Source organism: Canis aureus, chromosome 19 (assembly GCF_053574225.1).
Source record: "Canis aureus isolate CA01 chromosome 19, VMU_Caureus_v.1.0, whole genome shotgun sequence".
Classification (NCBI taxonomy): domain Eukaryota; kingdom Metazoa; phylum Chordata; class Mammalia; order Carnivora; family Canidae; genus Canis; species Canis aureus.
The window spans coordinates 32,855,783-32,880,275 of NC_135629.1; the positions used below are offsets into that span (position 1 = coordinate 32,855,783).

General features: G+C 36.7%; 1 protein-coding gene across 26 annotated transcripts in view; it reads left to right on the top strand.

Moving 5' to 3' along the window:
• Positions 1–24,493, top strand: part of CFAP20DC (CFAP20 domain containing) — a 261,970-nt gene that overhangs the window by 68,246 nt on the left and 169,231 nt on the right. Inside the window, exon 4 of one of the 26 annotated variants that reach the window (XM_077858290.1) lies at positions 267–328. The exons of 22 other annotated variants lie outside the window; for them this stretch is intronic. The gene's annotated coding sequence lies outside the window, so the exon portion shown is untranslated. Of the gene's footprint in view, positions 1–266; positions 329–1,279; positions 1,323–4,014; positions 4,052–15,096; positions 15,225–24,493 lie in introns of those variants that run through there. 3 more of the 26 variants (XM_077858289.1, XM_077858288.1, XM_077858294.1) reach the window with 3 other exon arrangements.

Sequence of the window (24,493 nt, forward strand, 5' to 3'; positions counted from 1 at the left end):
AGCTAACACATAAAGGATAGAAATGACTTATTTTAGACAGTGCTAAGCATTTTCCATATATTATCACATTTGATCCCCATAGCAACTCTACATGGTAAAGCCTACTTTTATTCCTGGGTTAAGATGAGAAAATTGGAAGAGGTAGCCCAAACTTGCCCAAATACTATAGCTAATAAGTGAGAGAACCATGATTTATGTTCAGATAGTCTGACTGAAAAGCCTGTTCTCTTGACTTCCACATTGCCTTTCCTTCACTTGAATTGCAGGTTTTCTAATTCTCCTTGTCTGAAGGTTCATATCATCCAGTCCTTCCTCTTGCTCCAAAGAGGTAAGCCCTTTGCCACCTTACTAGCTAGTAACTTCTAGAGCTTGAGGCTTGGGGAAGGTACCTGGTAAATCATAGCCTCACCACCATTACCAGGATAGTAAAGAACCCCACTTAAAGTTAGGCTTAAAGAATATAGTAGGAATGCTTTAGAAGCTGGGATTAGAGTGGATATTTCAGAGGTAGCCAAGAAGAGGTAGAGATTTATAAGAATTGAAACCCCCAAGGGCACCTGAGTGGCTTAGTGGTTGAGTGTCTGCCTTTGGCTCAGGTCATGATCCCAGAGTCCTGGGATCGAATCCTGCATCAGGCTCCCTACAGGAAGCCTGCTTCTCCCTCTGCCTCTCTCTGGGTGTCTCTCATGAATAAATAAATAAAATCTTCTAAAATAAAGGATTGAAACCCCAAGGAGTACTTTTCCAGTGAAGCCAGCCATGTTTCTCAAAATGTGGTCATTGGAACCCCTGCATTAGAAGTGCTAGAAAGTTCCCAATCCAGAAATATCTCCCCCATATTGCTTTGTTTTAATTTTACAAAGTTAGATTTTTCTTAACATTCATATATCTGGGAAACTGAACTATGTGGTCATCAGATTGCTTTCAGTTGAGGAACAGGAATAAGGAAGAGCCTTTGGCTTCTGAAGCTTAGAAAGAAAATGGGAGCATAAAGGTCAGGGGTGAGAGGGTTTTAGAATGCCAAGGGAGTGGGGAAATCAGAAGGTGGCGTGGCATAAGGACCTTGAGAACCTGAAGGGTCAGAAGGCAGCTGTAAGGGTCCTGATGAACCTGCCTTGTGATCCTCTTTGTTTGGGGTTTGATTTTTTTTATGTTTTATCTCTCCCTGCTCCACCCCAGAATAAAGAGCCTTGTAGGCCTTGGTGCTCCCTCACCTATTTCCAGACCCTTTCCTTTTGAGCTCCATTAATTCCAGGAAGGAACCACTCATGCCTCTCCCCGTGAGGTCCCTGAGAGCATGGCGTCCGCAGGCAAAACTGCACGTAAGTGACAGGCCCCTCTCCCCTCCTTGCATCCATCTTCTCCCACCTCATCCAGGTTCTTGTGCAGGTTTCCAGCTGCCCTTGGCAGCAGGGTGGAGTGGGGAGAGACAAAAGGGGAAGCATGAAGCAGCTCGTCCTTGCCAAGGGGAGTGAGTGTGACACGGTATCCACTGGTTTTCAAATCCACTGCCTCCTGTCATCCCTCTTCCCTTGTCTTTATCATTCCAGATATCTGATAAGAAGCTATAAAACTTTTACCAGAGAATAAATGATGTCCAGAATTGTGCCAACCCCAAAGTCTTGCCATATGATCACTGTTTGTGACACACAGGATACCCACAATGCCAGTATGTCACCTATGAGCACAGTGTAGTTTCCTGGCCATGATGAGGGCTCAGTGCTTGCCCAGGATGGCTGATGTCATCTTTTAGAAGTTATTCTGTAGGGGGGCCTGAGTGGCTCTGTGGTTGAGTGTCTGTCTTTGGCTCACAGTATGATCCCAGTCCCGGGATCGAGTCCCACATCGGGCTCCCTGTGAGGAACCTGCTTCTCCCTCTGCCTATGTTTCTGCCTCTTTCTCTGTGTCCCTTGTGAATAAATAAATAAAATATTTTTTAAAAAATAGAGGTTATTCTGTATTTAGTGATTACTCTTGCTTATGGAAAATATTTGCTTCAATGGTTTTACCTCTTTTAATTCCGATTGCAGATCTTCATACATGCACATGGGAGTTTCTAGCTGAAAAAGACTAATTCAGATATTTTGGTCCTATTTAAGTATCAGACAAAAGGAGGGCAGCAGGCGTTCAGTTTAGCAACAGATGACATGAAAGAGGCTAACCTCCTGTTTTCACAAGAACCTTGCAGTTATGTATTAGCCCCACTTTACAGATGAGGCAGCTAATGCTTTGACGGTTCATTACTTGCTGAAGTTTCACAGGTAGTAAGCAACAGAACCAGGATTTAAAGCCAGCTCAGCCTACATCCATGGCCAGGGCTCACTCCAGTTGCTCTTTTGGAATGCCAGGTGATGATAGTAATGGCCCCTGTCACATAGACAGCTCTCCTCTGCCAATGCTGCTGCTCTTCCTTCTGCAGGAAGGATGACAGTGTCATCAGGCCTGCTAGCAGCAACTAGCGTATAGGCAACTTTATTTTTCAACCACTGTCAGCCTTCCGTTTTCCCTTGTTTCTCCCCTATTTCCTGGTGTGTGTTTACTTCCACTTTTACTTTCTTTCAGAATTAGGTATTTCCTGGCTTTCCTCCTCCTGCCAACACTCACAGTTACTTTTAATCTCTGCTAACTGCTTAGATGTTGAGGTGCACCTTGTTGAATGATTCTTAAGTGGAGATAGTCCATTATAAATGCAGTTGCCTTTAAAAATAACGTGGTGTATAAGTGAAGCCAAAGGTTGCTTTTTATAGACTTTCTGCAGAAGCAAATGGGCCCTTGTCATTCATAATGAAGGTTAAAATGCTCTGAAATTTAGGATCAGATGATGCTCCTCTTTCAGAGGAGGTGAGAGAAGGACTTGGATGTTTAAATACACAGTCATGTGGAAGTGTTGTCACCACTGTGGATTGTGCTTTGCAATTGCCATCTTGTTACATCTCAAATATGTTAGCTACAGCCTAGTGTTCTACATTTAAAGCTGCCCCCAGTCCCTTTGTTCCCTTTCTTCAATTAAAATGAAAAAGAAGAAAAGATGTTGAAATGACTAATATTCTAGTACCAGGAGCATCACAGACCAAAACAGGTAATTTTATGCTATTGCTATAGAAACAGGAGTTTAAAAAAAATGAGCATAAACCTTGCTTTTAAATGATTCAGTTATTTTCTTTTAGACCATTGGTGCCATAATAGACATTCTCCTTTTAAATAAACAAGGAAGGGAGCATCTCTTAATGCAGACTTTTACTTTACATAAAGATATTTTTAAAGCTAAATCCATGCCTAATAGAAAAATAAAGATTAAGTGAGTTTTCCTAAATGCTGCCTCAGTTTAGAATTCATACAGATGTTCCTGGAAGTGCACTGTCTCTGGACACAGTCTTATGATTTTGCTATGTAATTTGGCCAACATTAATTCAGTTAATATTTACTGAGCACCTACTGTATGGCAGGCATCTGCTAAACACATTTCCACCTCCCTCAGATTCTAGAGGAAAAGGCAGAGAAAAGCAAGTACGTAAAATACTTACAAATTGTGGTAAGTACTCTGAAGGAAACAAGCAAAGGCTTAACCAAGGAGATACCTGCTCTTAGGGCATTCAGGATATTTACATTTTAAGACTTAAAGGAGCATGAATAAGTAGCCATGGGAAAAGTGGAAGGAAAAGGGTATCCAGAGAAAGAAAAAGTCTGTGCAAATTCCTGTTGTAAGAACACACCAAACGTGAAGCTGGAGAGCAAGAAAGAGGGACAGTGGCATGAATGAGGCTGGCATGTGTGCTGATTTATCTCCCTTCTACCCTTCCAGATCCATGCACTGCCTTCTCTCATGTGCTCTGTGTCCTGGGTGGTAGATCCCTTCTGTTCCTCCGCATCACATCATATTAATCACCCAGGCTTCCTTGATCTCAAGACTTCTCAGTCAGTGGGAGGAACCAGCAGGAGATCAGAGGACAGGAGGAGAGAATTCAGGGTATTTCTTGCCTTTCCATCTGCAGGACCCATCCTATGACGATCCAGTTTCTCTGGCTCCAGTCCTCCCCTTGCCCCAGGAATGGTAATGACTGCCAATTGTCGTTATGTCTCCGTGTCTAAACATCCCTGGTTTGTTCCCCTGACCCTGCCCATACCTCTATAAAGAGTTATTTTGTGAGTCCCTTCATTTAACCCATGTAGAGTGGTTTGTTTCCTTTGAAATCCCAGAGTACAGAGAATGGGACCTGTGAGTGAGGCAGGATCATTTATAGGCCTTGTGAGCTCAGAATTTAGTTTTTGTTCTCAGAGCAGCACGAAGTTACTGAAATAAGATGGAATAATTGATGCCATTTAAGATGCTCACTCTGGCTGCTCACAAGGGTCTTGACTGGGGGATGGAGGAAAAGAATAGGAGCAAGGAGACCAGCTGGAAAGCTGTGCAGGCAAGACCATGGTCCTTGGACCAGAGTGATAGTATAAGAGTTAGAGAAATGAGTGGATCCAACATAGAACTGATAGATTTGCTGAGAGGAAATACGGATCAAGAATGACTCTTAAGTTTCTGATTTGAGTGCCTTCAGGGTAGTGGTGAGGATGGGGAATTAGGGTTTTTCTTTTCTTTTTTTTTAAGTTGTTTTTTTTTTAAGATTTTATTTATTCATGCAAGACATGAGAAATTCATGCAAGACGGCACTAAACTGCTGAGCCATCCGGCTGCCCAACTAACTGCAATTTAAATAAAAATTTAAAAAAAGGAACGCCTGGATGGCTCAGTGGTTGAGCTTCGACCCAGGGCATGATCCTAGAGTCCTGGGATCAAGTCCCACATCGGGCTTCCTGCATGGAGCCTGCTTCTCCCTCTGCCTGTGTCTCTGCCTCTCTCTCTCTCTGTTCTCTCTCATGAATAAATAAATAAAATCTTTTAAAAAAATAAATAAATTCCAGTTAGTTAACAATGTAATATTAGTCTCAGGTGTACAATACAGTGATTGAACAATTCCATATATCACCCGGTGCTCATCCCAACGCGTGATCATCATCACCTATGACCTCCCCTCTGCTAACCACCAGTTTGTTCTCTATTGTTTCTTTTGTTCTTCTTCAGTCTGTTTGCCTCTTGATGGGTTACATTTGCAATGTCTATGGAATATCCAGGAAAAGTTTCAAGGAAGCAGTTCAGAGTTCAAGGAATGATTCAGGGTTAGAGATTTAAATTGAATTGTCAACACAGATATAACACTTAAAATCAGAGCAGGGAGTAGAAAATAGTCCACAAGAAAAAGAATTTTTAAGAAAAAGAGAGAGAACCCAGAAGCTCCCACATATAAGTCTATAGGAGCTATTTGAATGCATATTTTAATTCCTCCACAAATATTAAATAATATATAAATTGAGCTTTAGGGGTACCTGGGTGGCTCAGTGGTTGAGCATCTGCCTTTGGCTCAGGTCGTGATCCTAGGGTGCTGGCATTGAGTTCCATATCAAGCTCCCTATAGGGAGCCTGCTTCTCCCTCTGCCTATGTCTCTGCCTCTCTCTCTGTGTCCCTCATCAATAAATAAATAAAATCTTTAAAAATAAATTAATAAATCTAGCTTAAGGGAAAATAAAAATGAAAATAGTGAGTGCTTCAGAAATTAAATGTGAAAATTATAGGTATTATCTTCTCCCAATAAAATAATCTTGATATCTAAAAAAAAAAAAAAAAAAAAAAAAAATAATCTTGATATCTAATTATATATGGTTTTTTTGTATACTTTTTTATTGGAGTTCGATTTGCCAACATATAGTATTACACCCCGTGCTCATCCCGTCAAGTGCCCCCCTCAGTGCCCGTCACCCAGTCACCCCACCTCCCCTTCCATTACCCCTTGTTCATTTCCCAGAGTTAGAAGTCTCTCATGTTCTGTCTCCCTCTCTGATATTTCCCACTCATTTTCTTTCTTCCCCTATAATTATATATGTTTTTTAAAAGAGCAGTAGTTTTGTGCCTTCTGGGTACATCACCTTACTTCTGCTTTGACAATTGGCACAAATATAGCTCATGTGACCACTTTAGTGCTGGAAACTTGTGAATTGACTATAGAACTGAATGAGTTAATTTACTGCTCATTTCTAACCAACATGATTCAGGTGATGAATTCTGTGTGTTGTCTAACTTAATTGGGAAATGTGTTTACATTGAGAGCTTCCAGCCTAATTCAAATGAGGGAAAGCTTTCTAATTTCACCTTTCGTTTACTAAAATTTTTTAAGATACAAGAATGTATAAAAATAGCACCAATGTGTTAGCACTAATGCAATCCATAATAACCAAATCTGTTTGCTTTTTACTTCAAAACAATCATTAGGCCTTACAATGAGACATTTCTTGGTGTTTTTCTTTAGTTCCTCTACAAATGATCATCCTCTGACTCCAGGGACCTATAAATTTTAGTATATGGCCTTCCAGCTTGTATATTATAGCACTGAACTGTCATCCATAGCATCCATTAGAATGTTATTGACAAAATGTCCACTCGTATTGAACTAAGCACTCGATAAACCACTATAAGTAAATTGTTGTGCTCTTAGCTCGAAGGATGGTCTATTGATTCCCCACACGAGTATGGGCCTAGCAGCACAAACCTAGCTACAATTCCCTTGTGGTACCTGTAAAATGTTGCATGATGTCTTTTTTGAGGTCCCCAGAAGTAAAGAATTCTTTTAAACATTCTTTTTTATATATTGTTGTCTGTGCAGATTATTTTGTTTTATTTCAGATAGTAAACTACTCATCATTGCCTTGTCCTTATGGGCTAAAACTCTTCCATTTATAAATTATATTACATAATAAAAGCAATCCATGCCCATAATAAAACTTTGGAATCATTCTCTAAATGTAACTGCATCTAATACTTTTTTTGTGAGTACCTTCAGAGATTAACTCTGTGTGTGTGTGTGTGTGTGTGTGTGTGTGTGTGTGTGTGGTATTACAATCCTTTTTTCCACAAAGAATCATACCATTTATACTTTCTGGTAATCTGTTTGGTGTGGAGACAGAGGGGCCTTTCTACTTTTATCTGTCTTGGGAACCCTTTCATGTTACTACATATTAATGTCTCATTCTTTTTAATAGCTGCCATATGTATCATTGCATGGGTATAGCATAGCATTTATCTAAAATTTCCATTTGTTCTTCTGTTATGAGCTTCTATATAACTGTATCTTTACATACTTGTAAAATCTTCTCCATTTAAAGACATGTGAGATTTTCATTTGAATAAGAGAATATATACATTACCTAAAGGGTCACAATCTCCTACACCTATATTGATACACTCAGGAAAGCAGAGGTGAAAAGGGAGAGAAAATCTGGAGATGTTTAAGGACATTTGACAGATTTCCCCCCTTGTTGGATACTGTCAAATTTCCACCATGGGTAACTTATAGCAAAATTTTTAAAAAGTTTTTTCAAGACTAAATAATCAGAAATTCTCAATAATCAGAGTTTGTGTAGTAGTTTATTTTGATAATTGAGCATCTTATCTGATTTGCGATTTGTGAAAAATATACTTTTGGTGCCAAATATCTTCTTTATAGTGGTCTTCAAAAAGTGAGCGTTTATAATGATTCAATTCAACAGAATAGACAATTATGGAACAAGCAATGCCCTAACTATATGTATAAAAAAAGGTTACAATGCATCAGTGTTTTATTTCCTAAATTCATTGACAATTTATGGCAAGATGTGTTTTGGGGGGATTAGGAGAGTGGGTGGTATGGGAGTTCCATAATTTGACTTCTCACTTTTATGTTTTTTTTTTTTAATTTTTATTTATTTATGATAGTCACACAGAGAGAGAGAGAGAGAGGCAGAGACACAGAGGGAGAAGCAGGCTCCATGCACCGGGAGCCCGACGTGGGATTCCATCCTGGGTCTCCAGGATCGCGCCCTGGGCCAAAGGCAGGCGCTAAACCACTGTGCCACCCAGGGATCCCTCACTTTTATGTTAGAGAACTCTAGTACCCAGGCCATAGTTTTTCTAAGGAAGGTAAATGTTGCTTGAAAACAGATGATTTTGAAGAAAAGAAAAGAGAAAAGCCAGGAAGTTAGAGCTGACAAATGAATTAAAAGCATACATCTAGGAGTAATATCCTATATTTATCAAGTACTTCACTTTCTGAAGTATTTTTGTGATCATTTTCTTAGCACGATGAATGGACAAATATTATTATCCCCAATTACAGAGATTGACTTTACTTCCTGAAATGCTTTGTCTTTAATAATAAAGATACAAATATTACTGCAGTAGTTTCCTAGGGCTGCCAGAACAAATCACCACAAACTGGATGGATTAAAACAACATAAATGTATTATCTCACAGTTCTGGAAGCTGAAAGTCCCAAATCAAGGTGCCAGCAGGGTTAGATCCTTCTGAAAGCACTGAGTGAAAATCTGTACTATGCCCCTTTCTGCTACCTTTTCAGCAGATGCCAGCAATCTTTGGCATTTCTTGGCTTGTAGATGCATCATTCCAATTTCCACCTTTCTTGCCACATGGCATTCTCTTTGTTCAAATATCCCTCTTCTTATTAAGAATAGTGGTGGTGGGACGCCTGGGTGGCTCAGTGGTTGAGGGTCTGCCTTTGGCTCAGGGCATGATCCCAGGTCCTGGGATCGAGTCCCACATCGGGCTCCCTGCATGGAGCCTGCTTCTCCCTCTGCCTGTGTCTCTGCCTCTCTCTCCATGTCTCTCAAGAATAAATAAATAACATCTTTAAAAAAAAAAAAAAAAAAGAATGCCAGTGATTGGATTATAGCCCATTCTAACCCAGCATGACTTTATCTTAATTTTATTCTATCTGCAAAGACCCCATTTCCAAATAAGGTTGCATTTACAGGTACCAGGGATTAAGGCTTGAACATATCTTTCTGGGGAACACAGTTCAACTCACAACAATGACTGTGGGTTATTGAATGAATATTTTCAAGGAGCACAGGAGCATCACCAAAAAAGGTGATGCTTACTCTTTGTACCTTTCTGCTATATTTCCACTTACCCAAAGTCCCATCACCAATTAGTGATTAAACTAGTAACAGCTTTTTTTTAAATGGAAATATAGTTCATATACCATAAAATTATCCCTTTAAAGTATGGGATTCAGTGGTTTTGGGTGTATTTCACAGAGTTGTACAGCCATCACCACTGTGTAATTTTAGAATGTTTCATCATCCCCAAAGTACTTGTATCCATTAGTAGTTACTCCCAGCTACCCCTAGCCCTTTCTTTCCATCTCTAGGGACTTGCTTATTTTGAACATTTCATATAAATGGAACCATATGATATGTGGTCTGTGTGTCTAGCTTCTTTCAGTTACTGTAATGTTTCCAAGATTTGTCTGTGTTGTAGCATATATCTATTCCCTTTTATGCCTGAGTAATCCATTGTATGGACCTACCATATTTTATTTATTCACCATCAGTTGATGGACATTTGAGTTGTTTCTACTTTTGGGCTATTATTAATAATGCTGCTATAAACATTCACGTACAAGCTTTTGTGTGGACATAGGGTTGCGATCCCCATGGGTATATACATAGAAATGAAATTGCTGGGTCATAGGGAACTCTACATTTAACTTTTAAGGAACTGCTAAATTGTTTTCAAAGTGATTATACCACTTTATATTCCCATCAGCAATGTCTGTGGGCTCCAATTTCCCCACAGTGTCCTCAGCAGCACTTGTTATTTGTCTTTTTTATTATACCCATCCTGTGGGTATGAAATGGTATCTCGTGGTTTTGATTTTCATATCCCTATTGGTTAATAATGTTGAGTATATTTTCATCTACTTGTTGGCCATTTTTATATCTTCTTTGGAGACATATCTATTCAGATTCTTTGCTAATTTTTAAATGGGGTTATTTCTTTTATTGTTGAATTGTATGAATTCTTTGTACAGTTTGGACATGACTCTTATCAGATAAATGATTTATAAAAATTTCCCCCTATTCTATGGCTCTTCTTACTTTCTTGATAGTATCCTATAAAGGACACAAGTTTCTATTTTTTAGAAATGTTTATTCTTTTCTTTTGTTACTTGTGCTTTAAACATCATATCTAAGAAACCATTAGTTAATTGAAGGGCATGAAGATTTTTACCTCTGTGTTTTCCTCTAAGATATTTATGGGTTTAACTTTTATATCTAAGTCTTTGGTCCATTTTAATAAGAAAAGACCCTTATCACAAATCTGATAAGAAGGGAATTTCTTCAATCTGATAAAGAGCATCTATGAAAAACATATAGCTTATCATACTTAATGTTGATAGACTGAAAGCTTTCCCCCTAGGAATCAGAAACAATTCAAAACTGTCTTCTGTCACCATTTCTATTCATCATTATATTGGAGATTCTAGTCAATGCAATAAGGCAAGAAAAAGAAATAATTTAAGGCATCCATATTGAAAGGGGAAAAGTAAAACTGCCTATTTGCAAACAGCATAAATGTCTGTAGAAAAGAAATAAATGAGTTCAGCAAGGTTGAAGAATATGAAAATCAGTATACAAAAATTGGTTGCATCTCTATATACTAGATAGAGTAATCTGAAAATGTTTCCTTAAGGAAACAGTTCCACTCACAGTGTCATCAAAAAGAATAAAATGCTTAGGAATAACTTTAACAAAATTAGTGCAAGATTTGTGTACTGAAAATTTTTAAATACTGCTGACGAATTAAAGATATAAGTAAATGGAGAGTCACTCTTTTGGGACATTAAATACTGTTATGTTGACAGTTCTACCCAAATTTATCTAAAGATTCATTGGATGAATGAATAGTGGATGATTGGGATCCCTGGGTGGCACAGCGGTTTGGCACCTGCCTTTGGCCCAGGGCGTGATCCTGGAGACGCGGGATCGAATCCCACGTCGGGCTCCCAGTGCATGGAGCTTGCTTCTCCCTCTGCCTGTGTCTCTGCCTCTCTCTCTCTCTCTCTCTCTCTCTCTCTCTCTGTGACTATCATAAATAAATAAAAAATTAAAACATAAAAAAAAAATAGTGGATGATTGTTTTTTTATTTTGTTTGTGTGTGTGTGTGTGGGGGGGGCTTTTTTGTAGAAATTAATGAACTGATCCTAAAATTTATATGGAAATTCAAAGGTGAATAGTAAAACAGTTTTGTGAAAAAAACAAAGGTGGAGTACTTATACTTACTGATTTCAAAATTTATTAAAAAGCAATAGTGATCAAGGCAGCATGGTACTGGCATAAAGAAGATAGATCAATGAAGCAGCATACTGAAATAAAACCTTATGTTTATAGTCAATTGATTTTTTTTTTTTTTTACAAAATTGCTAAGGCAATTCAGTGGGTAAAAGAAAAGTCTTTTCAGCAAATGATGTTGTGACATTTGGATATCCACATACAAAAAAATTAACTTAGAACCTTACCTCACACCATATACCAAAACTAGCTCAAAATAGATTGTAGACCTAAATGTAAGAGTTAAAAATATAAAACTTCCAGGAGAAAATCATGACCCCAGGTTAGACAAAGCATTTGTAGATATGACACCAAAACACAATTAAAAAAAGAAAAAATAATAAATTGGACTTTATAAAAAGTTAAGAGTTTTGCATTCAAAAGGCACTATTAAGTAAATGAAAACAATCCTCAGACTGGTGAAAATATTTGCAAATTGTATATATGGTTAAAGTTCTTGTATCCAGAATATAAAAAGAACTCTTACTGTTTATTAATAAGAAAACATATCACCCAGTTTAAAACTTTGTAAAAGATTTGGATAGGCGTTTCTTAGAGGAAGATAGATAAATGGTTAAAAATCACATGATAATATTCTCAATATCACTTGTCATTAAGGAAATGTAAATTAAACCATAATGACTGTTTTCTTTGGGTAAATACCTGGTGGTGCAATTGCTGGATCTTAGGGTAGTTCTATTTTTAACTTTTCCTTAACTCTAGAGAACTGATGGTTACAGGGGCGGGGTGGGGAGGGTGTGTTGGGGGATGAGTTAATAGGTGATAGGAATTATAGAGTGCACTTGTTGGGATGAACACTGGGTGTTTTATGAAATCACTGTATTGTATACCTGAAACGAAATTTACACTCTATGTTAACTAACTGGAACTTAAATTAAAACTTTAAAAAAAAACAAAAAAAACAAAATGAGATACCACCTAATAGCCACCACAATGGCTGTCTTCTTGAGTATATGCCTAAGAAATGTGAAAACATTATGATCACACATCGAGTTGAATATGAATGTTCTCAGTACCATTATTTAGATTGTCCAAACCTGGAGACAAACTACAATTCCATCAACTCTGTTGGTGAATGAATAAGCAAAATATATATCCATGTATTACAATACTGTTCTGCAATGAAAAAGTAATTATACAGGCTATAGTATGGATGAATATCAAAAACATTGTGCTCAGTGAAAGATGTCACAAGCAAAAAATTTATATTTTATATTCCATTTATATGAAATGTTCAGAGAAGGCAAATGTTTCCAGACCCAAACCAGATTCATGATAGCCTGGGGATAGGTATGAGAATGAGAATTGACTGCAGACAAGTATGCAAGATCTATTTGGATGATTAGGAATGTTTGACAACCAAGTTCTGGTAATGGTTGCAAAACTCCTTAAATATACTAAAAATGTACACTAAAAATGGTAAATTTTATGTCATATAAATTATACCTCAATAAAGCTGTTTTTAAAAAGGAGGTCAAATGACATTCAGAGAAAGATTCAAAGAGCACCAGTTATTGATGTAAAATCATACATGTGAAATGTGCATTGTATTGAATGCTAATTCTAAAAAGAGGGGCTACCTTATGTTTTAATAAGTATATGAAAGCATCTTAGGTTCAGAATTACTGCTTTTCTTTATAAAGGACAAAAGAATCCTCAATGAATTTAAACTTCTTCAGAAGGGACCCAGGATAAATTGATGGAATAAAATTCCCTGAAGTCATGATGAAGCATAGGAGTGAATGTGTAAGGGAGGCTTTCTGCATGGGGTCATTTTCCATATGGCTTTAAATTTCAGTGCACAGCCAAACATCATGGTACACACTTTAATATACTATTTTGCAAACTTATTCTTGTAATTTATACATGAAGTTATCTGGTACCATCACTGAAGGTGCATTCAAATTTGGTCATTTTTAGGTCATGATAAGAAGAGTAGATACCATTTTGGCTTTAAGAACAAGTAATTCTAATAAGTGAATCTAAACATTAGAAGCCTGACACCAGTTTTGCAAGTTCATTATAACTTGAACATTCAGTGGTTGTAAATGATTGTACGTACAGAAGAAAAGTGAATAGGTAATCTAAATAGACAAGTTTATCTACGCTATTGGATGGTTGCTACCATTTACTCAAATACTTGCTGAAGTTGCCATTGTGAAAAAAAAATTGTCAATCAAAGATGAAGATATAAAAGCAAATTGGAAATTGAATTGAAAAGTAATTTTACTTTCAAATGGTTTGCAAATGTAGATGTTAAGTGTGGAATGAATGTCGTTAATGACCATAGCTGAGAGAGTTATACACCTGCTGATCACTAGAATATTATAATAAATGAGGTTGATTTTCCTGTTGACTACCCCATTTTTTCTCAACATGGTCTCATTACTTTTTCTATCACATTGCTGACCCTTAGCTATGAATGCTCACTTATGGATAGAAAAACGTATTAACTCATATATGGTTTTTTTTTTTTTTTTAAGTATCTCTAAGTTTAAGAGCAGCAATGCCAGTGTTGCTTGTCTTTTTCTGCTTTGTTAGGTCACAGGAGGTTTTAGATGGTGAAAATCAAGCCTGTATTACAACTGAAGAGCTGTTTTACAAGCAGCCTTCCTTACAGCAACTAAATTGTCCCCGAAAAAGCACATGAGCATAATGAAGCTTTTAAGTAGGCACACATATGCATTTATATTCTCTATCTCTCATGAATGACTAATTTTAATTTTTTTTAAAGTAGCAATTCAGCGTACTTTCAGAACCATTTAAGCTTAGCACATGATTTTGTTTTCCCTCCAAAATCCAACTATTCTTGATTATGAGATAGAGAAGGTTTGCATATTTATTTTTGCAAAGACAGTAGAATAAATTCTCATCATCATATGAGTGGCTTAGTCTTAATACCTCTGTCCTAAACTGGGCACATGAGCTTTTAAAAATTTTTCCAGAGATCAGAACTATGATGGTTAGATTTAACAGATCTTGTGCAGACCAAACCCTGACCTCCACAAGGGCAAAGTCAGGCCATGTACCCATTCTGTGGTTCTTCTTATCAACCTTTACAGCCCAAGTGTGGGGGGCGGGCTACCTTTCTTAATAAATATTTTAGTTAGTAGAAAATTAAAAGCTAAGAGTACACAGCCACTCAAGTTGATGGTTAGTACTTAGGTAAAGTTTTCTGTGTGCCAGGCATTGTTCTAAACATTTTTCTTATACTCACTTATGTAGGCAGTCCTCACAACAATCCTATGAATACTATTATTTTTCACATTTTATTAATAAACTAAGGTAAAAAGTTTAAATAATATGCCCAGTGTCACAGAGCTAAGAAATGGTGAAGCCAGAATTTGAACACAGTCAGTTAAGTGTCTGACTCTTGATTTCAATTCATGTCATGATCTCAGGGTCATGAAATTGAGCCCTATGTCGGGGGCTTTGCACTCATTGTGGTCTGCTTGAGATTCTCTCTCTCCCTCTGCCACCTCCCTGCTCACATTCTATCTCTCTGTGAAATAAATAAATAAACAATCTTTAAAATAATAACGATCACTAAAAAAAAAGTAGCAGTACTCAAAAACTACAGTCAACTCAAGACAACACTGATGATGAATTTGTAATAAACTGCTCTTCCGCCAAACTACAGAAATTTCATCTGTGTTTATTCATGTGCATACTGGGAACTTTAACAAATTACCAAATATTTCAAGGCAATCAGATATCTTTGTGGAATTTAGAATGAGAGACTTCTTGAAACTCTAAAATGGGCTTTGGAATACCAAATTCTAGTAACCTTTTTAAACTCAATTAGAATGTTACTACCAAGTGATAAAACTGAAATACATAGGACCACATGTTATTCACCCATGAAAACAAAGAAAAAGATTTGCATATTTGCGTCAGATTAAGGCCTATAAAATGGACTATAGTTACTGACCTAGAACACAAAAAGGGAATGAAAGAAATTCAGTAATAGAGGTTGAAAAACATGCTGTGGTAAGTCAAAAAAAAGATGTAATTATTTTTAATTTGGAGATCTGAGATCTTTTCAAAGAGGAGGTGGCATTTCAACCCAAACTGTGATGGATGAATATAATTTCAGTTGGCAGAGTGAGAGAAGGGGCTTTCCAAGGGAAACGCATAAGCAAAGGCATGAAAATACAAAAGGATGGAGTATATTTAAGTAGCAAGCATGCTGGTATTGTCATTGTGGCAGCCCACTCCAGTGTTCCTCACGGTCCACCTCTGGTGTCAGCTGAGACAGCAGTAGGTGGTTTTGGAGCAAGCTTGCTTGGATAGTGTCGCATATCCAGTGCCATCCAGGACCTTCTTTGATGCTGTGGGAGCCTACTGCTCTACCCACAGACAAGCATAACCTGGAAATACTAGGGTGGTAAGGCCCCCCGGAGGCAACCTTTAACCATTGAGGGTTAGGAGTTAGTAGATATGGGCTGCCATCTCCTATGCTTCAAGTGGACAATTCTGGGAGGTGTTCTGTGCATATCTCCATGGTCCTGGATGTTCTGTTGGAATGGAACCCTGGTGGTCTAAGCAGTGTTGTTAACAGTGCATTTTTATCTTGGCTTTTCCTCTTTTGTTGTCTTATTCTCTCTCTTCCTTCATTCCTGTGTCACGGAATCACCTCTCCTATAAACCACTTTCACCTGTGTCCTTTTCTCAGCCTCCGCTTTTGAAGGTGTGCTTCCCAAAGAGACTCTACAGCACAACCACAAAAAATTAAAAAAATTTAAAAATAAAAAAGGGATAGCACAAAGGCTTTAACTGTCAAATAGATTCCCAAGAATCAGAGATCTTAGCCAGTACTGATGCACATGTGAAGCAGAAAGAGATTTGGAACAACCATTGCAGCTCTCTAGTTCGTTCTCAATACACTTTTCCCCAAATTCAACAGATTACTTCTCTCAGCAATACTTGAGAGAACAACACTTGAGGGTATCACTCACTCAAAAGGAATTCTTACACTTTTAGCCTATATGACATTTTCCAAGGAACCATGCCCCATAAGTGCATGGATTCCAAGTTTGTTAACCATAAGCAATCTAGAGAGATCAGATACATCCTTTAAAAAGTCTATTAAGGACTTTCCCTCTAACCAACACCACTAGTATATTTGTCAGAGGTCCATCATGTTTACAAGGATCATGACTGGTTACTTTTCTCTTGAAATGAATGCCCTTTTGTAAAGGGATTAAATAGATTGTAGGCCAGTTACTCACCCCTTCCTTCCTAGTAAGCATGAAACCTTTCAAAAACACTAAGCCATGCACCTCCATCCTCTGGAATTGTCAGATAGGCTTATAAATAATGTACCTTTTATTCTTCTTGCTTTATCTTTTTTTTAGATAGCTGCCACATACGAGCTCTGAGACCATGAACAAATGGCTTAATGTCTTTGAGCCTCTCACTACATTGCTAAGATGTGATTATTAACTTTTATTTCAAAAAAAGATTGTTGCAAGGAATAAATGAGATAGCATTGGTGAAATTGAGTGGAGGTTCTCGCATCATATGGTAGGGACTTAGATGTTGCTCTTCAATTCCATCCTTTTGTGTTTGTCAAATATAGTCTTGATATCTCCCCCATCAAGCTCTTGATATCTCATGTTAAGACTCCTCAAAACTAACCCTGACTTTATTCTGCATTTTCACTCCCTGCTGATGATCTCACTGGGTGTCTCTGCAACACCCTAGTTTCAGTCTTACACTCCTTATTATATGAAGCCTGACATGAGTAGAGGGTACATTGAGGAATGTGGTGTAAAGTGATAATGGAGTAGTGGCTAAGGGTCAGGTTTTGGAGGTTCTTGAGTAACAAGATAATGAACCTTGGACTTTATTCCTTAGGCTATAGGATGCCAAAGAAATTGGAACTAAGGGGTGACATTCAGTCCCCATGGCTGGTCCACATGAAGAATGGACTGAGAGATAAAAGAGTGGAGACACAGAGATTAGTGTGTTCAAAGCAACAAATGACTAAGCATTGTGGTTATAGAAAACCAAGGAAGAAACAGATAAGAAACTACTAGAAAAGTGACTGTGATAGGATCTGACAGCTAATTGGAATAATGAAGCCTAAATGTTTAAAACAGGGAGCCATCAGTGATTCACAGGGTTCCTCAGTAATAACTGAGAAGATTTTAAGTGTATGAAGCCTATGGTGGGACAGTGAAGTGCCCTTCAAGAACATGGAAAACAAGAAAGTGGGATTAGCCTATGACCTTTTCATTGTTAAATAATGGTCCTCATTCAGAGGGTTTTTTGTTTTTAGTTTTTAGGGTTTTTTACAAATTTTTAAAGGAAGAATTTGTTAACAGAATGTGTTAACAAAAACACACACAAGAATTTGTTAACAGAACGTGTCTGTTAACAAAAACACACACAAGAATTTGTTAACAGAATGTGTTTGTTAACTCACACACACAAAAAGGCAACTGTGGGCTCTGTTCATCCAAACACAGTGAAGGATAGGAGTCTTAGCTACCAGATATTAAATATTTTGTTGCCAGGAGCAAAGATTATTCTACTATGGATGTGTTTTTAGGCACTGTCTGCCCAAAAGAAAGTCAGCATGTCATTAAGAATGTAAGTATTAGGACAGCCCGGGTGGCTCAGCAGTTTAGCGCTGCCTTCAGCCCAGGGCCTGATCCTGGAGACCTGGGATCGAGTCCCACATCAGGTTCCCCGCATGGAGCCTGCTTCTCCCTCCGCCTGTGTCTCTGCCCCACTCCCCTTTCTCTCTCTCTCTCTCTCTCATTAATAAATAAATAAATAAAATCTTTTAAAAAATGTAAGTATTAGAATCATTTAGATCTGAGTTTAAATCTGGATTCTGCTAGATGTGTGACTTTGGGAACTAAAGCTTCAGTTTCCTCATCTGTTAAGTAGAGATAATAATAGGTATCTTATAGGGTTTATGGGAACATTAAGTGAAATAATGCATATAGAATACTTAATACAGTATTGGCATATAGAAAATATTTAATAAGTAATTAATATTTAATAATATTACTACCTTTCCTTTGGAGAAAGCATACATCGGGTATGGAAGTATATAAGTCACTTGTTCTGATTATTTGCCAAGGGAAAAAACACCCCGATGCTTGATAGATTTTTTTTTCTTTAGATAAATTACCACATTCTAGCAGAGTACACTCATTTTGCTGGCTTTGGATCATCATTTTAGGAGGCTTTACATGAGTTACGATTGTAAAGCACATGTTTGTGACCTATTGGATAATTGGATCTAGACTGGAATCCAGAATTGAGCAGGAGATGGTTTTAAAAGCGTGAGAAGGGGAGAAGAGAAAGGGTACGTGGTTTTCATCAGATGAACAAGAATTGTATTGAAAGTGTTTAGCTGTGGTTCTGTGAGTATGGACACCAAGGTGCTAACATAGCATGAGGCAAGTAGCGGCCATGCAGCATAAACAAATGAAAGAACTTCAGCCTGTTATGGTAGTGACCATACCATCATATCACTGAAATGGCAGTGGATTTTAAAGAAACGAGTTTAATTTAACACTGTGCTACTTACTAGCTGTATTTCCATAGACTAGTAGCTTCCTTAGTTTCTGGAGTCTAGTTTCCCCTTCTATAAAATGGAGAATGAATATATACTGCCTTCAATAAAGGATTTTTGTGAGACTTAATAAGATAATGTCTATGAAATGTACTAAAAACAGCTACTTAAGAATGGTTATTTTTCCTCTACACTTGAAGTATGATTTCTACATCTCAGCTATTTCCATATCTCTAGTACCTTGTATTGTGCTGTTAAGGCATTGACTTAATGCTAGTTGAATATGAATTAATGAAATCAGAAAGAAAATTTGAAGATCTTAAAGTTGGAATAGATGTGTTGGTTATCATAGTGGAATAGGTTTAGGTTTAAATTAAATTTTGCTCACTGGGTAGATAAAGTTATCCAGAATGGTGGCAGAAAATTGTGATCTAGGTGCCAGAATTGCCCAGAAATATGAAAGAATGCCCTAAAGATAAATAAATGATAGGTCCATATTGAGTAGACTTGAGGAAAGTGGTTTTTAATGTCTTAGAAGTTTTTTAAAAATAAGCAATGGAAATCCATGTAGACCATTCACCAGCCATATGCTGAATCATACAATGTCTTATAACATTTTTTTTAAAAGGAAATTGTACAAAGTATGTTCTCTGACCACAATGGAATGGAATTAAAAATCAATAACAATCCAATATATAGAAAAGACTGTACTGTTTGGAAATTAAGTAGCACACATCTAAATAACCCAAGATTCAAAGAAGAAATCATATGGGAAATAAAATATTTCAGACTGATAAAATTATAATGCTACATACCAAAATTTGTGGGAGGCAGCTAACATAATGCTTATAGGAAAGCTTATGTGTTTTAAATATTTATGATAAAGAAGAAAAGTTTAAAATTAATTGTCTAACTTTCCATCCTAATAAACTGGGGGGGAGGGGGGAGAACAAATTAAACTCAAAGTAAGTAGAAGCAAAGAAATAAAAATAGAATCAATAATATTGATTAGAGAATTTTTATAAACAGAGAATAGAATAGAGAAACTCTCTAAAGCCAAGAGTTGTTTCTTTAAGAAGATAAACTTAAAAAAATAAAAATAAAATGATAAACTTAATAAACCAAAGCAGATTGATTAATAAAAAGAGAAGGGGATCCCTGCATGGCTCAGTGGTTTAGCACCTGCCTTCGGCCCAGGGCATGATCCTGGAGTCCCGAGATTGAGTCCCACATCAGGCTCCCTGTATGAGCCTGCTTCTCCCTCTGCCTGTGTCTCTGCCCCCACCTCCCCACCCCGTCTCTCATGAATAAATAAATAAAATCAATAGCATCTTTTTGAAAAAAATTAAATTAAAAAATAAATAAAAAGAGAAAAATCACAAGTTACCAATGTAACTCTCAGGAATGAGAGGGAATACGACTACAGATCCTACGAATGTTAAGATGATAATAAAGGAAATAATATGAACAATTTTATGGCAATAAAATCACAATTTATCAAAACTAAAACAACAAAAATCAGAAATCTGAATAGCCTACTAATCTATTAAATTAAATGTATAACCAAAATCTTCCTACAAAGAAAACCTAAGACTTAGGTTAATTCTATCAACATTAAACTAACACCATTTTGAACAAATTTTCAGACAATAGAGAAGAAAACACTTCCCAAATCACTTTGTGAGATTAGCTTAACTGTTATCAAAACCTGACATAGATATTATGAGAAAATTACAAACCAATGTCCCTCTTGAAAATATATGTAAAAATCTTCAACAAAATGCTACTAGCATAATTGAAACTTATATCAAGAGTACAAGGTTGATTTCACATTTGAAAATCAATCCGTATAATTCAAAATATGGACAGAATAAAGGAGAAAAATAATAGGATCTGAATCAATGCAGAAAAAAAGGCATTGACAAAATTCCACACCCTTTCATGACCAAAAATTAAAGGGAAAAAATTCAAAAGCACTAGAAATAGAACATACAAAATCTGATATAGGAACCTACATCTAACATCACATGTATAGAAACATAGTGAGCATTTTCCCCCTATGATCAAGAACAAGGCAGTGTTTTCTGTGCTCATCACTTCAATTTAGTATATGCTGAATGTGTTAGCCAGTACAGTACTGGAAGGAAAGAAAGAAAGAGAGAGAGAGAGAGAGAGAGAGAGAGGAAGGAAGGAAGGAAGGAAGGAAGGAAGGAAAGCACAAGTGAAAGTCTTTTCACTGAAGACATAATTGTTTATGTATAAAATCCTTCAGTAATATACAAAACAACTACTAAAACGAATGTGTGAATTAAGCAAGGTCACAGAAATAGTTATATACGAAAATCAGTGGAATTTCCATATGCTAGTAGCATTTGGTTGGTGAATTTTTTAAATTCATTTTTAATCATATTAAAAAACAAAATACGAGTAAATTTAGCAAAAGATATGCAAGCTTTCTAAAATAAAAACTATAAGACATTGTGAAAGAAATTAAACAAGTCCTAAATAAATGCAGATGTATCATGTAAGTGAATTGAGTAACTCAGTATTGTTCTCTCCAAATTGATCTGTAGATTCAACACAATCCAAAACTCTCAACAACTTTTTTATAGAAAATTATAGTGTATCCTAAAATATATGGAAAACAGGGATCAGAAAAACAAACAAAACTAAGATGGAGTTTCTTTGTCTAGTTTCAAGACCCACTACAAATCTACAATGACCAAGGCAGTGTGACATTGGTGAAAGAATGGATAAATGAAACAAATAGATCAATAGAAAGCCCAGAAATATATCCACACTTACATACATATATTAAATTGATTCTCAGCAAAGTATCAAGGCATGTCAATTTGGAGAGTCTTTAACATATAGTGCTGGGACAACTGGATAAAAGTACAGAAAGAACCACACCCACTACCTCACACAATACGCTGAAATTAATCTTGCATGGATCATAGAATGTAAAAACTAAAAGATCTAGAAGAAAATGTAGGAAAGTACTTTCTTTGCAGCTTTGGGCTAGGCAGGGATTTTTTTAAGACATAAAAAGCCCTATTATAAATATTGATAAACTGGACTTAAATTTAAAACTTCTGCTAAACAAAAGGTATCATTAAGCTTATTAGATAAGTGTATATGAGTTTCTGTACACTATTCTTGATACGTTTTCTGTGAGAAATTATTTCCAAATAGTTAACAAAAGATACCATTATGATAATAGGCAAGAAAATAATCACAATGCATGTATCTGACAAAGGATATATATTCCAAAATATAGAATTATAGTAAGAAAACAGCCCAATAAATACTGAGCAACTGACTTAACAGACCTTTCACAAGAAACACCAGTAAATACATGTAAAAGTGGCCAGTGTCATTATTCGTAAGACAAATGCGAATAGAGTCACAATGATATCCATTCATACCAACTAGAATTAGCTAACATCTAAGTCTGATGTGTTGAGGTGTCTGGATCAGTTAAGTATCAGACTCGGTTTTGACTCAGGTCATGATCTCAGGATTATGAGATAAAGCCCTGCATAGGGCTTAATATTCAGTGTGGAGTCTGCTTGGGATTCTCTCTTTTTGTTTCCCTTTTCCCCTACCCCCACATGTGCACTCACACATTCTCTCTCTCTCTCTCTCTCTCTCTCTCCCCTCTGCCCTCCAAAAAATGCTTAAAGTCTGATAGTACCAAGAGTTGGTGAGAGTATGGAACCACTGCAACCACTTTGGGGAATTATTTCCTAATTATTCCTACTTATCAAGAGAATGAAAATACTTGTTCACAAAAACACTCTGAGCATATTCACACAAATTTTTTTTGTAAGAAACCAATACCGGAAACAAATGCCCATCAACAACAGAATGGATGGATAAATTATCTAGCCATACAAGACTCAGCAATTAAAGACAGGAACTATTGGTGCATGCTACAGCATGGATGAATCTCAAAAATGTGCTAAGTGAAAAAAACCAGTCACAAAAGAGTATAAGCTACACCATTTCATTTTTTTTTAATTTTTTTAATTTTTATTTATTTATGATAGAGAGAGAGAGGCAGAGACACAGGCAGAGGGAGAAGCAGGCTCCATGCACTGGGAGCCCGACGTGGGATTCGATCTCAGGTCTCCAGGATCGCGCCCCGGGCCAAAGGCAGGCGCTAAACCACTGTGCCACCCAGGGATCCCAGCTACACCATTTCATTTACGAGAATTTCAGGAACAGACAAAACTTACCCATGATTATAGAAATCAGGAATGAGGATTGACTAGAAGGGGCCAGGAGAATAACTTTCTCGCGTGATGAAAATGTTCTATATTTTGTTTGGAGTGGTGATAACATCAGTATATACATTTATCAAAGCACTTGAGATTGTATGCTAAAATCCACATTCCAGTTAGACATATTTTGCCTCAATAAAGAAATAAAAGATACTATAACTATTTGGTTTTTATGATATCCATTCATCATGCAAGGTAGAATGTTGATGTTCCAATAGCCTCTTTTTGTGAACAATAAATTTATAAAACCCCTTACCTTGGCTAAAAGATCCCACATGATTTGGCTCTTGCCTAGACTTTCTAGTTCATGTCCCTTTTTTACCAAGTCCTACCTAACCCTGCTGGGTTTACTGTCCAAATAGTCATTTCTTCATGTTTTCTAGTTCAGTCTCCTACTTGTCATCTTCATGGGATTTAAGATAATTTACATTTATTTTGTCTCTTTCTCCTTTTATATGTTGCTTTTTTCACCATAGTGTTCCCCCAGTGTATTCTCAGGATATTTCCTGGCTCAATATTTGTTGAACATCTGAATGAATGAATGTTCCTGTCATTTTATATGTTGATAAAGTGGCCGTCTGCTCATACTCTCTGAGTAGACCTCAAATTCCTGTTAGGAGTTTGATCTATACCAATTCAAATGAAAATAACATAGTCTTAGCTTTATAAGCAAAGCAAACCTTTAATAAAACAGTGTCTGAAATGGGTTTTTGGTTGATGCAACCAAACTTTTTGTATGATGCAAGGGAATTTTTTCTTCCCTTTCCTTTTCCAAAATCCCTATATAGTCTTTCCTTCTACTCCCTGATTAGAGCTTCTCACACAAGAGATCTAATAACATGACAGTGCTATCCAAATATATTTAATCCTGTACCCTATTCGTAAAATATTTGAGCACATTAACCACATAGGTACATTTATTTATTTCAAAAACAGGAATATGTTGCGGTACTGCTGTATAATGAAACATGCCCCAAAACGACATTTTAAAAGGATAGGATGAAAGATAGTTCTAACATTCTCTTTCTGTATTTCATTGGATTCTTGTGTACCACCCCACCTCCCCATGTGTTCATCCCACTTGAAGACACTGCCTAGGAGCAAAAATTATACTACATTTACTTACACATCTAAATATAAAATTATAGTAGACTTCACACTTTTGCATCTTAACCTTACCTCTGACTATATATTGAAAGGATTTATTGCTTTTTAAATAAATTCATGGCACTTCATAGTGCAGATAGGGTAGAATTTTTAGGTCTGGGGCATACTCTAAAATCATCCCATCTATTTTATACTGTACCTATTTGTAACATTGTTCAGTAAGAGTTTTTTTCTACAGAATATGTATTTTAGAGGGAAGAAATAATGAAAAGAGTATACTGCAAGGAGAGATAAGAAAGAGCTACAGAAAAAGCTTATGTTGACTTTTAAAA